The sequence below is a fragment of the Lissotriton vulgaris genome, chromosome 5 (genome assembly GCF_964263255.1).
Source record: "Lissotriton vulgaris chromosome 5, aLisVul1.2, whole genome shotgun sequence".
Lineage (NCBI taxonomy): Eukaryota > Metazoa > Chordata > Amphibia > Caudata > Salamandridae > Lissotriton > Lissotriton vulgaris.
The window spans coordinates 1,939,886,163-1,939,901,524 of record NC_141693.1 but is presented as its reverse complement, the minus strand read 5'-3'; positions in this window follow the sequence as shown (position 1 = coordinate 1,939,901,524).

Sequence of the window (15,362 nt, the reverse complement as noted above, 5' to 3'; positions counted from 1 at the left end):
AATCTTAAGACCTTCCTTCCAAATAAATTCTATAATGGGTCTGGCCCTGGTGATCTTCCTATACCCCTCTTTAAAGTTGTGCAAAAAACATTCAGACTGCTCAATTGTAACTGGTAGTTCAAATCTTGTAGCAGCCCTTTGCATGATATTGTGAAAGCTGCCAATGTCCTCCGGCGGAGAATCAGAGGGTTGCGGCAAAGGAGGCGAAGGCATCGGTATTACATAGTCATCCCACGGATCCGCAGGTGTGTTGTCATGAGGCAACTCGCCTTCTTCTCTTCCATCCTCGTCCGTAGAGGAAGTATCCTGCTCCTCTTGTGGTGTGGGTTCTGCAGTGTGTCTTGGCGACACTGGAGACTGCGGTAGTGGAGGCGTAGGTACGTCCACTGGTACCGGAGGTACAATTGGCCTGGACGGTGTAGGTGGGAACCTTTGGCGATAGTCTGCCAACATGGCCTGTAAGTCCTGCATCAACGAAGGAGGAAGATGACTTGACTCCTTCAAACATGGAGCTCTGTATGGTTGCCTATAGAAATGGGTAGACAAATCTTCTTGGTAATAATGCTCCTGTATATCCTCTTCTTCATCCTCATCCTGACATTTTATTCGTAATTCGGATGGATGGCGTGCAATCCCAAAGGGACCCTCATCATCCTCATCAGATTCCTCAGTATGTTTCTAAAATCTGTGATGGTAGCAGTGGAAAAATATTGGAGTAGTCTTGCCTATGATAGGTTTTTATCTCAAAATGAGTATATGCTATAGGTGAGGCATGAGACACCTGAGGTAGAGAAGGCCAGGGTCTTGCAGGCGGAGTCTTGGTGATGGCTGGACTTTTTGCTGGAATGGCCGTCAGCGAGCTCGTCGTCGACGGACTCGTCGTTGATGGGATTGTCGTTGACGGTGGTACTGTAGATACACTTGTTGTCGACGGGGCCTTCATCGACGGGGATGTCGTCGATGAGGCTGCCGTCGACGAGGTTGGCGTCGACAGGCTCTTCTTAGATGATCCTGTCGTCGACGGGCTCTTCGTTGACGAGATCCTCGTCGGCGGCGGGTTCTTCGTCGATGATGATTTTTACGTCGACGGGACTTTTGTCGACGATGACTTCGTCGATGATGGAACTGTCGATGGAATGGTCATCGACGATGATTTTGAAGAGATTAAAGAAACATCCTTAGCCCCTGAAGATTTCTTTGAGGAAACCTTGGCTGACACAATAGGTGAAGTAATAGCAGAGGTAGACACCGTAGCTGAAGAGCTTGAGGTGGTAGAAGTCACATAGACTGTGTGAGAAGACACCAGAGAAACAGTTTTTGCCTGTTCTTTACTCACAGTTTTAGATGAAGATCCTGAAGGCGGAGAAGCTGGAGATTCAAGAGGAGGAGAGGATAACCTCCTTGAGGGTTCTGAAGCTCTATGAGAGGATGTGTGTTGTTTTTTCCTCTCAGGAGAAGAGCTATCTCTGGATCTGGATCTTTTGCTGGATGTAGAAGCTCTGTCCTCATCATCTGTGGAAGATGATTTGAGCCAAAGAAGAACCCTTGCCTCCCTGTCCCTGATGGTCTTAGCAGGGAAGGTGCGGCAAATCCTGCAATCCTTCACAATGTGATTGGGATGCAGGCAGTAGATGCAGTCCTTATGCTGATCATCTAAATGGACCCTCTTTTTATCACAGGTCCTGCAGGCCTTGAAAAGGGCTTTCTTCTCAGACATTCTGTAGAGAAAAGTTGAAACTGCCTCTGCTGGGAAGGTTCTCGAGGGTGCTGACAGCTGATTGGTTGGGACTACTTTCAGTTCTTTTCATATAATGAGGTGCATAGGCTGCTACGTTTTGGGCCTTTTTGGGGCCTATAGTCTTGTCAGCCTACTACAGATTATTCTAAGGCAGTGCTTTTGTATGTATAATTATGTATGTATAATTACCGTGGGACTCCCGCCTTGGCGACGGGGAATGATTCAGGCATGTGAATCTATGAAAGATACCCCAATACTGGATAAACATGCTTTTCCTCCTTATATCACAGGGTCTCTACAGAACTGTCTGAAGCAAGCCCACATACCAGTGCAGTGCGAAGCGTATTGAGTAGCAAAAGTTATTCTTTAACTTTTTCAAAACATCTTCGAGAAAAATCCAGAAGTCTTTGTTGGTGTCAATTCTCAGACTTTTAACAAATGCCAGTATTCATTTGCTTACAGGCACATATAGGCGGAGTGAAGCAGAGAAGTTGCAAGGACCAACAGGATAGTTGAAAAGAGGAAGGGGAGGGGAAAAGAAGCTGCTAGGACTGCCATAAGTATTAAAGTAAAGCTTGGTCAATCGAGTGAGGGCAATAAAACAAAAAATACAAAGAATCAAAGAAATAAAAAAGGCATTGAAAATAAAAAGAAAGAAACTACTTGTATTTGGATTACAATACAACTACGTGTAAGGCTGGAGTGCATTATATGCTCAAGCGAAACACCTTCACTCAAAGTATAGGTGAGCTGTCGGTCCGATTGCCCTATGCTATAGCAATGGTGCATGGGACTAATGTGAATGACACAATAACGAGTGGTGTAGCAAAGGCCCCTGCAGCCCCCACAGTTTGTAGGGGGGCCCGAACTCCAGGAACTTGGCCCGAGCTCCTGAGTGAGTCCTGAGGGGGGCCCCTTCATGTATTTTGCAGGGTGCCCCCTCAAGTTTCGTTACACCACTGACAATAAAAGAACAGTGGAGGAAGGAGGGAGTGGGTGGAAGCCCATCAATCAATCAGTCAACCGACTTTGAAACTGGTTAGCCAAGTTCGAGTCGCGGCATTGGCTCAATATACTGTGTGATTCTGGGCAAATCGTGTAATCGCCCCATACCTACAAAACGTGAATCTAACCTTGTGTAACCTTACTGGTGCTGATGTAGGACTCTCCAATACCTTCGGACGAGTTTGTGCTAAAAACATCTGCAAATACAAAGAAAAAATAAAGTAAATAGTTTGGCAGCTAAGGGCAGACCTAAAAAGTCAACTCTGCATACTGACCAGAGACACCAGCAGGTGGTTAAACGCGGTTGTGAGATCTGCTGCTATGGATTTTTCATCAAGGGGTTAAGAGGGCGGAGTTCGAAGTTTGCCGGTGAGCTCCCAGGGAGGACGATCCCTCTTAGTGGGGAGCATATCCATTGTACAGCAGTGTCACCATATCCTGCTCAGGTAATGCATCAGAGGGTTTAACTATCTCTTAATGTTAATTTGCAAGGGCCAGCCCTACACGCCGCAGGTGCAGAGTCACAGGTTTTACAGCTGCGCAGCAAGTAGTGCCAGCTGCACCGTTTAGGCCTTTTACAGCTGTGCAGAAAGTAGTGCCAGCTGCACCGTTTAGGCCTTTTACAGCTGCGCAGCAAGTAGTGCCAGCTGCTCCATTTAGGCCTTTTACAGCTGTGCTGCAAGTAGTGCCAGTTGCACCGTTAAGGACACTTTATCCGTGGGGACATTTCTGATTGAGTTAGGACTCTCGCTGCATTGGCAGCAACCTTGACATTATGGTTTCAGGGCATTTGAGGCCCCCTCTGAGAGCGAAGAGCGAGTCCCCGTCGTAAGCCATATTGAGGATATTTGTTTGCACCTCAGGTCTGAAGGAGGTTACTCTGAACTAGCCCTGTCGTCTGAGCACCGCAGCACCTGCTAACTGACGAAAGTTAGTGTTTGCGATGTCTAGGGTGCAATCTATTATTTCTGAAGACGCCCTCTCTCCTTCAAGCACTATTTTATGTACTTCTTGCTGACGATCTTCCGTTATCAATTCTATGAATTTAGATAGCTCCGACCACATCTGTCGGTCATAGCGGGCAAGAATCGCAAGAGCATTCGCTGCCTTGATGGAGGATGCAGCATTGGTGGAGAACTTCTTGCCTATTAAATCCAATCTCCTGCCCTCTTTGTCCGGTGGTTTTGAGATTGGGGTGGATGGATTTTTGGACCTCTGTTGAGCAGCTTGGGATATCACTGAGTCCAGACGTGGGTGGCCCACCAGACAAGATGGAGTGTCTGGCGGTGCTCTATACTTCTTCTCAATACGAGGAAAGACTACCGGGATAGAAGCAGGTGTCTTCATAATCTTAAGACCTTCCTTCCAAATAAATTCTATAATGGGTATGGCCCTGGTGATGTTCCTATACCCCTCTTTAAAGTCGTGCAAAAAACATTCAGACTGCTCAATAGTAACTGGTAGTTCAAATCTTGTAGCAGGGTTTAACTATCTCTTAATGTTAATTTGCAAGGGCCAGCCCTACACACTGCAGGTGCAGAGTCACAGGTTTTACAGCTGCGCAGCAAGTAGTGCCAGCTGCACCGTTTAGGCCTTTTACAGCTGTGCAGCAAGTAGTGCCAGCTGCACCGTTTAGGCCTTTTACAGCTGCGCAGCAAGTAGTGCCAGCTGCTCCATTTAGGCCTTTTACAGCTGTGCTGCAAGTAGTGCCAGTTGCTCCATTTAGGCCTTTTACAGCTGTGCTGCAAGTAGTGCCAGTTGCACCGTTAAGGACACTTTATCCGTGGGGACATTTCTGATTGAGTTAGGACTCTCGCTGCATTGGCAGCAACCTTGACATTATGGTTTCAGGGCATTTGAGTCCCCCTCTGAGATGGCCAGTTGGCCAGGGAGACTGCGAGGTTTGCACAGAGCCAGGCCCTTTTTAAGTATATGTGGTGCTAGGAAATGCTTTTCATGTTGTATGATTTACGCCCCCTGTTCTGAGTACCTCAAAAGTTGGCCTTATGATGACGAGGCTGTCGTGCATATTTTGATTTTGCTAGTCAGATTTTGTTTCACCCTATGCTCTTTGCCCCCAATGTTAGTGATTCTTAGGAGATTAGGGTCCAATAGTAGTCTGTTGAGTTTATGGGAGTACAATGCAGTTGGTGCCGAATGTGCTTCTGTTACGGGCTGATGCTAATTACAGTGATCACCAGTGGTCACTGGGAGTTCGTTTATGATCTGTTTTACTCTGACTAATTGTGCTTTGTGATGGTTTTGACAGTGGTCCAGTTGGTCCTTTCATATGTAAACATTTCCCTTGTAAATATTATCTAGTGCCAGTTGGCTTCATGTATACTGTGAGAAGTTGGCCCGATATGCAGTGTTCACTATTCTAGCGATCACTATGCATCGGTCCAAACGACCCTTATGGTGATTGGTTGTAAGTCAACCTTAGACCAGCTATCCTAGTAGCGTGGATACGAGCAGTCTTCGGGCTAAACTCTAGAGGGCGTGTTAAGCCAGCTGTTATACCATCACATACCCCTTGAACACCAAGTGAAAGGACACCACACAAGTGTTATGAAAATAAACAGTGTATTTATTAGAATCACAACAGCCCTGTACTCTTTATGAGGACAGGGTACTAAGCACACAACGAAACTCTTAGGAAAATACTTCAAGTGCACAATCAATACAAGTGCCCGAGGGCACGGAAAGTTTAGTGGTCTCGGGCGGACCCGATAAGGCAAGTCGGAAGCGAGGGACTCGGGACCCTTAAGTAAGGAGGCTATGCGGGCACCGAAATGAAAAGTTACCTAGCCACAAGGGCTGCGGCTGCACGAGTCTTACAGGCGTCGGGGGTCTTCGCTGACGAGCCAGGAGCCGGAAGAAAGGAGTTGCTGGCCGGCGACCAGTGGAGAATAGTTCGTAGCGATCCAAGCCTGGATCAGAGATAGATGACACCTGAAAGCAGAGGGGACCAAGTTCGTACTACTAGCCAGTAGTCAGAGGGTACCAGGAGGGCACCGGATGATCGTCACCTTGACTAGGTGAGTGGGCGACGCTAGGCTCTGCGGTCTCCCGGACCAGGAGGCGTTGTCGGCGACCAGGATGGAGGTGCGAGCTGTCCCACGAAGATTGATGCTGTCGGCGTCGCTGGGCCCAGGATTGGGGCAACAAGCCTTGGCAGATTTCAGGGCCACGTGGTGGGCCTAAAATGGCGTCTTGGGTGGACCAGGAGGGTCCGGGGTGCTCCTCTTGTAGAAGGGAGCAAAGGCTAGTCTGGAGCAACCAGACCAGCAACGTTGGTTGTCGATTGTCGTCAAGAGTCACAAGCCAGCGGCTAGTGATCGGACAACGTGCTGAGCAGCGAGCAGAAGGGCCCCACGCAGATCGTGGAGATGCTGGGAGACTGCACTTCGGTGCTGGAGCTGCTCAGGGTCGGGCTTCTCGGACCCCAGAGCACTCACCAGAGGATTCCTTCGATGGTTGTGCTGGTTAAGAAAGCGTGCAGGTTTTGATGATGGCCGGTCCCTCGAGGTCTTGTCGCACCCACAGATCTCAGCTGAGCTGACGATGTGGGTAGAGGTCGGAGGTGCCAGGGAAGCCGGTTCTCGTCGAGCTGGGCAGTCGGATTCCTGAGGAAGGACTTGCAGCAAACCGCAGAGTTCTTAGATGGTGCCTGCGGACGCAGGGTGACTACTCCTTAGCCACAAGGGAGAAATCTTGAGAAGAGTCTTGAATGTCCTTTCGTAGAAAGTAGTTCTTGATTCAAAGATGATCTAATCTGGAAGGGTCCCCGCTCCGGCCTTTATCCTAAAGAAAGGGGTGGGTACATGTCTTGATAATGCGATACCGAAGTTACCAATATGGTACACGTTATCATGGAACAGCCATTGGGTCTTGGTTCCGCAAGCTGCAACCGGGCTCGGCTCGTGCCAGAGCCCAACTCACACGATTCCACGCACTCTGCCTTTAGGATTGTCAAGGCCTGCCATAGGAGTGACTGATAGGAACTCGGGTGTCCATTTTAGGGTTAGATATAGGGATACTATACCTAAAGCAACGGGCGAGTACGCCACGTTGCCCCAGCTGTCGCGCAGCCAGTTGTGTCAGATTTAGATGGCCATCCAGGGGCGGCATAATACATGCTTCAGCCCCTGGTAGGCCCTGGGTACACCGATGCCCTGAGTTACAGGGTCTGATAAGGTGGCCCAGTTCCAATTGGAAATGTACCTAGGCTACATGGAATCCATTTTAGAGAGAGAGCAGTAGGCCTGGGGTCCTGATTGGCAGGGCCCCAGGTCAACTAAGTCGGAAAACCAGCAAAACACCAGGCAAAAAAGTCGGGGGTAACCATAGTCAGGCAGAGGACCTTCCTACATATACCTAGATGAAGGGCCCAACAAATACCCACCTCTCTTCCCGGACGGCACGTTAGTTCAGATTTCCTCACCCGACGTCTGGAATATGTGCCCCCTTTTTGTCCTTATGTGAGAAGTTGGCCTGGTATATGATGTCCACTATTATAGTGGGCACCTTGCACCAGTCCAAACAACCCTTATGGTGATGGTCGTAAAGTCAACCTTATAGACCAGCTATCCTAGGGGTAGCATGGACAAAGCAGTCTTAGGCTAAAACTTCAGAGGGCATGTAAAGCCAGCTGTTTTACCAATTGCAATTCCTTGAATACCAAATGAAAGGACACGACACAAGGTATATATCAAATATATATGTATTTATTTCTAACACAACACCTCTGACTTCTTTATGAGGTCAGAGTTCGAGATACAGCACAATTTACTCAATCAGCATACTATAACTTGCACAAATACAGTTAAGGCCTAGGGACCACGCAAACCATATACTAAGAAAGTGGTATAAGTACCACTACAGAAATAGGGAATAGGCCTTGGGCCTTTAGAATCGCTGGGGCTACACTGAACAACCAGTAGTTAGGAAGTAGGAGGCCCACGGGAGGCGTGTGCAGTGTCTAAACACACACGCGGGTTCTCATAGACTTAGAATGGGAACGTAAAAGTTACAAAGTAGTAGATTTCAGTCACTTCCGATTTAGCAAGGAGAAAACACCGTTATACTAGGACACTAGGATAGTCAATACCCACAGGAGCACCGGAGTACTCGCGTTACCTCACCCAGGGAAGCCAGGTGCATAGGTGTCAAATCGTGTTGGCTTTCCTCGCTGTTTCCTATGGAGAGCTGCTAGAAGATGCTACAGGCGACCAGGAGGGAAGTGTCCAGTTGGATCCAAGGGTGGATCGAGGATGAAGAAGACCTGAAAGCAGAGGGGACAGAGTCTGGGTCACTAGCCAATGACCAGGAAGGAACCAGGCAATGTTGGGCGCTTTCAAGTGAAGAGGGGAAGCTTGTCTCTGCAGCCACAAGGACCAGGAGGCGTCGAACACAACCAGGAGCTGGAGTCGAGCTGTCCCACGAAGGATCTAGCTGTTGGCGGTGTCGACTTCCGATTGGAGTCAACAAGCCTTGGCAAAGGCATCCCACGCAGGAATCGAAGATGGCTTCTTGATCAGACCAGCAGGGTCTGAGGAGCTTCTCTTTTGGAAGGAAGCTGGAGCAAGCCTGGAGCAACCAGGCCAGCGATGTGAATTAAAAGGATCGTCTTCAGAGGGCTCACTAGCCAATGGGCTAGCAACTGGGAAGACGCGGCGAGCAGGGAAATGCAGAAGGGCCCCACGCGGCACTCGTGGAGTGTGGAGGGCTGAACTTCGGGTCTAGGGTTTTTCAGTCCCCAATGCACAGCTTCGAGGGAGCCTCTGGAGCTGCACTGTTAGCAAAAGGCAAGATGGCAAGGGAGTCCGGTCCCACGTCTCTCGTGTCCACCACGGGTCTCAGCTTTGCTGCAAATGTGGGTCGAGGTCGGAGAAGTCTGGGAGTCCAGTTCCTGTGAAGCAGAGTCGAAGGGCTCCCAGCTGCAGGAGGTCAGACTTGTGTTTGTGGCAGCAGCATCCATTTTGTTATGCTGAGGCTCTGTTTAACTTTAACAGGGGTAAAGCTACAGGTACATGTCTTCTCCCTCTAGAAGGGTGGAATGCTACCCCCATTGCCAGAATTGGCGAGGGGGTAGTATTCCAAAGCGTATGACACCTTACACGACATGTTTTGATAAAGCAAAATCAAAGTTAGCAATAACCGCGAGAATTATAATGCACTAAAGAGTATATGGTAGGGCGATATCATAGAACAGCTATAAGGACATGGTTCCGAAAGCTGCAGACAGGTTCAGCTCATGCTAGAGCCTCATCTCACATAAAACCAAGCACTCTGCCTTCAGGATTGTTAAGGCCTGTCATAGGAGTGATTTATAGGTTACTATGTGTCTATATGTATGGTAGGTATAGGGATACTATACCTAAGCAAGGGGTGATTACAGGACCTTGCCCCAGCTGAGTGATCAGCCAGTTGTGTCAATGTGGATGGCCAGCCAGGGGTGCATATTACATGCTGCAGCCCCTGGTAGGCCTCACAAGGTGATCCAATACCCAATTAGGTATGTACCTAAAGTACATGGTATGAATTTAGAGAGAGAACAGCTGGGCTGTGGGTCTGATTAGCAGGCCCACAGCCACACTGGAGTCGAAAAACCAGTAAAGCAAAGCAAAAAGTGGGTGTGACCATAGGAAGCAGACCCTACTCTCTTACACCTTATACTTCTCTTCACCACCACTTTCCTAGTAACACCCTTCTCATATCCCCCCGCACTCCTTCTCCTCATTTTCCCAATATGGCCACCAACCGAGTTAAGGCTGGAATTAAAATAATGTATCCTCCCGGCCAGACTAAAGCTTCAGTAAAACGATTAAAGCATAACACTATTGAACGTTTCCCTGATTGCCTTTTTGTTGATCAATTTTACAATGGTCGTTTTGGGAGGAGCAAAAACGATTTCATTTTCTTTCACGACACCTCCTCTTGGTCCACCAGCTTCTATAGTCCCCTTAACATCACCTCCTCCTCCTCTACCCCTCATGGGAAACAACTAAAGATTTCCCCCTCTGCGTATTTCAACGGCTCCCTCACCATCTCAATCTATAACAACGGTACTGTCATGATCCAAGGTAAAGACCTTTCTCTCTCTATTTGACCACCTCTTCCCTTCCCTACTCCCCTCATCTGCGACCTGGTTTTACCCTGACTCTCCATCTAGCTCCATCCATTACTCCCTTTCTCCTCCCCTGACCCCCATACACTAGGCTGCACCCTCGGGAGGCACAGGTCGACCCTCTTCCCTCCCCCTTCCTTATGCCCTCCTCTCCCTTTCCTCCCACTTCACAGTATGCCCCCCCTTCATCACGTCAGCCTTACCACTAGCTAATACGCTCCTCGTCCAATCTGCACCGTCCCGGTACCCCAATCTCATCTCCTCCCCCCTACTCCTACCTGCTACTCCTACCCCTCCAGAGGAGCACAAATCACTAGCCATTTGGCAGAACTTCGACCCCATCTCTGAAGATGTCCTCCTCAAGTGCATCCTCAAAACAAAGCCCTCCAATCATTCTCTTGACCCCATCCCTAGTGCCATTGCCATTGACTTATATACCCATTCTCTTCCCTATTGGACCACTCTGGTCAACCTCTCCCTCTGTCAAGGCTCCCTTCCTGTTCCTTTCAAAACTGGGCAGTCACCCCTCTGCTTAAAAAACCCACTACTGATGCGAATGACCTCAACAACTTCTGCTCCATCACTAACCTACCCTTTCTTGCGAAGATCACAGAAAGATGTGTTTCGAAACAACTCTCTCGTCATATCAAGGACAATGATATTCTTGATAATTTTCAGTCTGGCTTCATCCAAAACTGCAGCACTGAAACAGCCCTGCTGCAAGTGATTGATGACGCGCTGCAGATACTCGATTCGGGGGGGGTCTTGCCTTCCAATTCTCCTTGACCTTTCTGCAGCCTTTGACACTGTCAATCACAACACCCTCCTCAACACTCTTCAACAGAGAATGGGCATGGAGGGCACTGTGCTTAAATGGTTTGCTTCCTTCCTCTCTGATAGATCCCAAATGATCAAAATAGCGGACAGTCTTTCATCTCCTTTAACGGTGGGTGAAGGTGTTCCTGAAGGCTCTATACTTGCACCCACATTGTTCAATCTCTATTTGGAACCACTTGGAAATCTCCTAAGTAAATCTGGGGTTCACCATCATCTCTACGCAGACGACACTCAAATCTACCTCAAGGTTGCCTCCACTCACGATCTCTCCGTCCTAAGCTCTACTCTGGATTCCATTCAAAACTGGATGTCAACAAATCAACTGATTCTGAATCCCTACAAAACTGAATTCCTCCTCCTCTCCTCCTCACTTTCTCCTACCCCGGTTCAATCCTGGATGGACCAGATGAATCTACTGAACAATAAAACCATCATTGTCGACAGCGCAAAATCCCTTGGTGTCATACTCGACACAAAACGCAATCTCTCCCACATTAATTCAATTGCAAAGTCTGCTCGATACTAACTGCGCCTTCTTTGGGGGCTTCTTCCCAGAGCATGACCTTAAAACCCTGGTCCAATCGCTGGTCCTCTCCATACTTGACTACTGCAAATCTCTTCTTACTGGCCTCCCCAAAGCCCACCTGTCCCCCCTTAAGTCTGTTCTCCATTCAGCAGCTTGTTTCATTTATGGGGCCAAAAGAAGCGACCACATCACACCCATGTTATCCACCCTCTACTGGCTTCCCATCAAGGCAAGATCTATCTACAAGACTGCTTGCATCACCAACAAAGCCTTGCACTCCTCCTCTTCTCGCTACCTGGCGAATAAACTGAAACTCTCTGGAGGCTCTAGACCAGAGGTCTTCAAACTTTTTGATGCCGAGACCCCCCCCGGTCAAAAACCTTTAGGCGTAAGGACCCCGTCCTGACAAAAATTTCTAGAACTTGGGCCTCCTCATCATTGCTAAATATCGACAACCTTATACACCCCCAATTCCCACAGCAAATCATTTCTACATTGGGGAAATAAATTAAATAGTGTTTAGCAAACTAAAGGTCAGTGGTTGGGGGCGTGGCCAAAGGTGTGGCTAAAACCAAAGGGCCTCATTTATGAGGCATTGATGTAGGGCAGCGCTGCACGTTTTCTTGCTGCGCTGCCCATCACCAATGTGAAAGGGCAGGAATGCACCTTATTTATGAAATATGGTGCATTCATGTCCTTTGCCCTCTATGCTGGCACACAAATTGCTGCCTAACACCAACATAGGCCGGATGGTTTTTGTGCAGAAAGGGGCACCTTCCTGCACAAAACAATCCTGAGAGGGGGTTTCCTCTTTCCATGTGTGCTGCAGAATGCAGCACTCATGGAAAGAGGAAAAACGAGGAGAAATGAAAACAAATACCCTCGTTAGCACTTTATAAAACCTCTTTTATTTAATGCACTGCATATGTTTGTGTGCTACCAGAGAGCCACAGAATTAAAATTGGTTGGTGCAGTGGAAAATAGTGACTTGTGTATTTTGAGTGCTACGAGGTCACAGCCTGTGACATTAAGCACTGTGAATGTGCAAGTCATTATTTTATACTTGCATTACACACATCACAAGATAGACTGCAACAAAATGTGCAAGGATAACATGGAGCTTCCAAAATGTAGATTTGTGTAATATCAGACCATAAGTAATGCATATTTTGTTTTGCATAACTGTCCCTTCAACACCTTTTCTGTGGTACTAAGCACTGTGTAAATACAGTTATCATTAAAAACACACACTTCACAGCCCAGTTGCTAACCACCACACAAAAAAACACATCTTTGCCATCACAATGCTTGAAGTGATTCGAGCAATTAAAGCCAGAACCACTCCCAAGCATCCTTTACATTTGCCGATTAACTCATAGGGTTCATTTGCATTTTATTCAGGCAAGCAAGCACTCTGGCATGGCATGAAGGCTTAGTTGCAGAATATTTTTACCTGTCTGCTTTCACATGACACTCAATTAACGTCAGCTGAAGCATTTTAATATTGCGTTGTGTTTTTCCAAAAGGAAGACCACGTTTTGTTTTCCAGGCAGAAGTTAGGCCTGGAAATGGGAGACCCCCTTCCCAGGACTACAGGGCCCAGCCTGGGGGTTGTGCCCCACAGATTGAAGACCTCTGCTCTAGACCATCACGAAATGCGGAAAATCTACTGCTTGAACCTCCCACTTTCAAGAAGGAAAGATCCAATCCTTTTCAGGCAACGCAGTGAGAATCTGGAACTCATTTCAGCCTCAGCTCCAGACCACCTCCTCCTCCCAGGCCTTCAAAACTGACCTCAAAGTTTTCCTCCTTCAAAGACACTTCCAGATTTAATTCATGCCCTCTCTATTATCTGAAGGAAGACCTTTTATTATAGAAAATTTCTATTCTCCATGACTATGGTAGTGCCTTCCCAGTGTGTTCTTGTGGTTTGAGAGTCTGCCATTTATTGCAGTATTACCCTTTTACCTGTGTTTGGTACTCTTTTGTAACATGCACACGTCACTTTTCTCTTGTAACACACTGTTTGCTACCTCTTACATTTTGTTTGCTTTTGATACTTGCACAATTGCCACCATTGCCTACGTAACGTTTGTTCTTGTGTTTGAGTGTCCTCCATTTATTTCAGTATTGTACCTCTACTTGTACTTTGTACTCTTTTGTAACCTGCACACATGTCACTTTTTCCTCCTGTAATGCACCGTTTGCTACCTCTTGTATTTTGTTTGCTCACGATTGTCACTTTTGCCGCATGTAATGTAACGTTTGCTTTTGTAATTTTTTCACTTGTAAAGTTCTCATGTATCAGTTCTGTTCCTATTGTGAAGCGCTCTGACACCTTCGGGTAAAGTCCGCGATATATAAAAAAACACATAAATAAATAAATAAACGGGTGGGCTGCTCTGGGCGAGTGTGTGCCTGTCAGATGAGTAGCCCACACCCTGCTCGGCCTGTAATCTCCAGGCTCTCCCTACAGGCTTGCCACAGACAAGCAATGTATACGTTCCTTGCCTGCAGCCAGCATTCCTCATTATTAGCAAGAGCAGCAGAATGAGGATTATTCATGATAAACTAAACACAAGAGAGAAAAGCAGCCAGGGAATTTGAAGCTAATCTGCTTCACTCATCCCAAACAGGGTTCCGCAAAGGGCAGGGAACTGAAACAGCTCTGCTGAGGGTGGTTGAGGAGTCCAGGAGGATCTTGGACGCAGGTGGCAGCGTGGCCATCATCCTCCTGGACCTCAGCGCCGCCTTTGATTTGGTTAATCACCATATCCTCCTATCTCGCCTTAATAACATCGGAGTCACGGGCAAGGCCCTTGCATGGCTCGAATCCTTCCTTAGGGACAGGTTTTTCGAGGTGTTTGCGGACAACAGCTGCTCCCCCTGGTACCGTTGCAGTGTGGGGTGCCGCAGGGCTCCACCCTCAGCCCCACACTGTTTAACGTGTACATGGCTCCCTTAGCGGAGATAGTGGCACCTTTCGGGATTCAACTAGTAAGCTACGCTGATGACACCCAGTTGGTGGTCTCTTTGAACCAGGCAGAGCCCCCCCCAACGAATCTGTGCAGCTGCTTGGAATCAGTAGCTAAATGGAAAGACCGAGCTGATGCTACTAGGAAGGCAGGCCACATTTGACACCTCCATACTGTGGCCCCCCTGTATGGGTCCCGGTCCCATCCCCAAAACCGAGAATAAGAGCTTGGGCATTTGGCTCGATGCGGACCTTTTGTTTAAACCTCAAGCAAGAAAAACAGCAGCCACTTGGTTTGGGCTACTGAAGACGATCCATAAAATCCTTCCTCAATTGCCAGAAAAAGCCAAGAAAATCCTAGTCCAGGCCCTAATCCTATCTAGGCTAGACTACGGTAACACAATCTACCTAGGAGCACCAACATTGGTGACCCGGCAAATTCAGGTCATCCAGAATTCTGCAGCGAGACTGTTAATGGGCACCAGTCATCGCTCCTCAGCCAAACCCGCGTTGAACGCTCTCCACTAGCTCCCAGTGAAGGAACGGATCCATTTCAAGACACTCTGTATGGTGCATAAAACTCTCCATTCTAGACAAGATGATCAGACCATAAAAAGCACCCAGACCTCTGCACTCTAACGATCTGAACCTTGCAGAGATCCCTAGAATCAATAGGGCCCGTTCTGGCAGCCGTCTTTTTTCATATAATGCGGCAAAATTGTGGAACTCCCTGCCCCCGTCCTTTCGCCAGGAGCCCAATCTCCTCGCATTTCGAAGAAAGTTAAAAACTTGGCTTTTCCCTAGAGTCTAGATCCCCAGGCTTGTCTGGCCTCTCCGCACTCTGCCCTCACCCTTCTGGTCATTACTAAGCGCTGGGATGCTCCCGAGTAGCCATGCGCTATATAAGAGTCTTTTTCATTTCATTCATTTCATTTCAGCTGCACCGGCAGGACAAGTCACTTAAATCAATTCGAAAAAAAGGGAGTGTTGCCCACCTCAATAGTCAGCTGACCGTTGACCATCTAGTAAGAAATAGTTTTACACAAGAGTTTTTTGAGAGGCAACACATATCTCTTGTTAAATTACAATCAGTAACTTGTATTTCAGTTAAGACTCATGGTTCTTAATTGTTGAAGTCAATCTTGACCTTTAT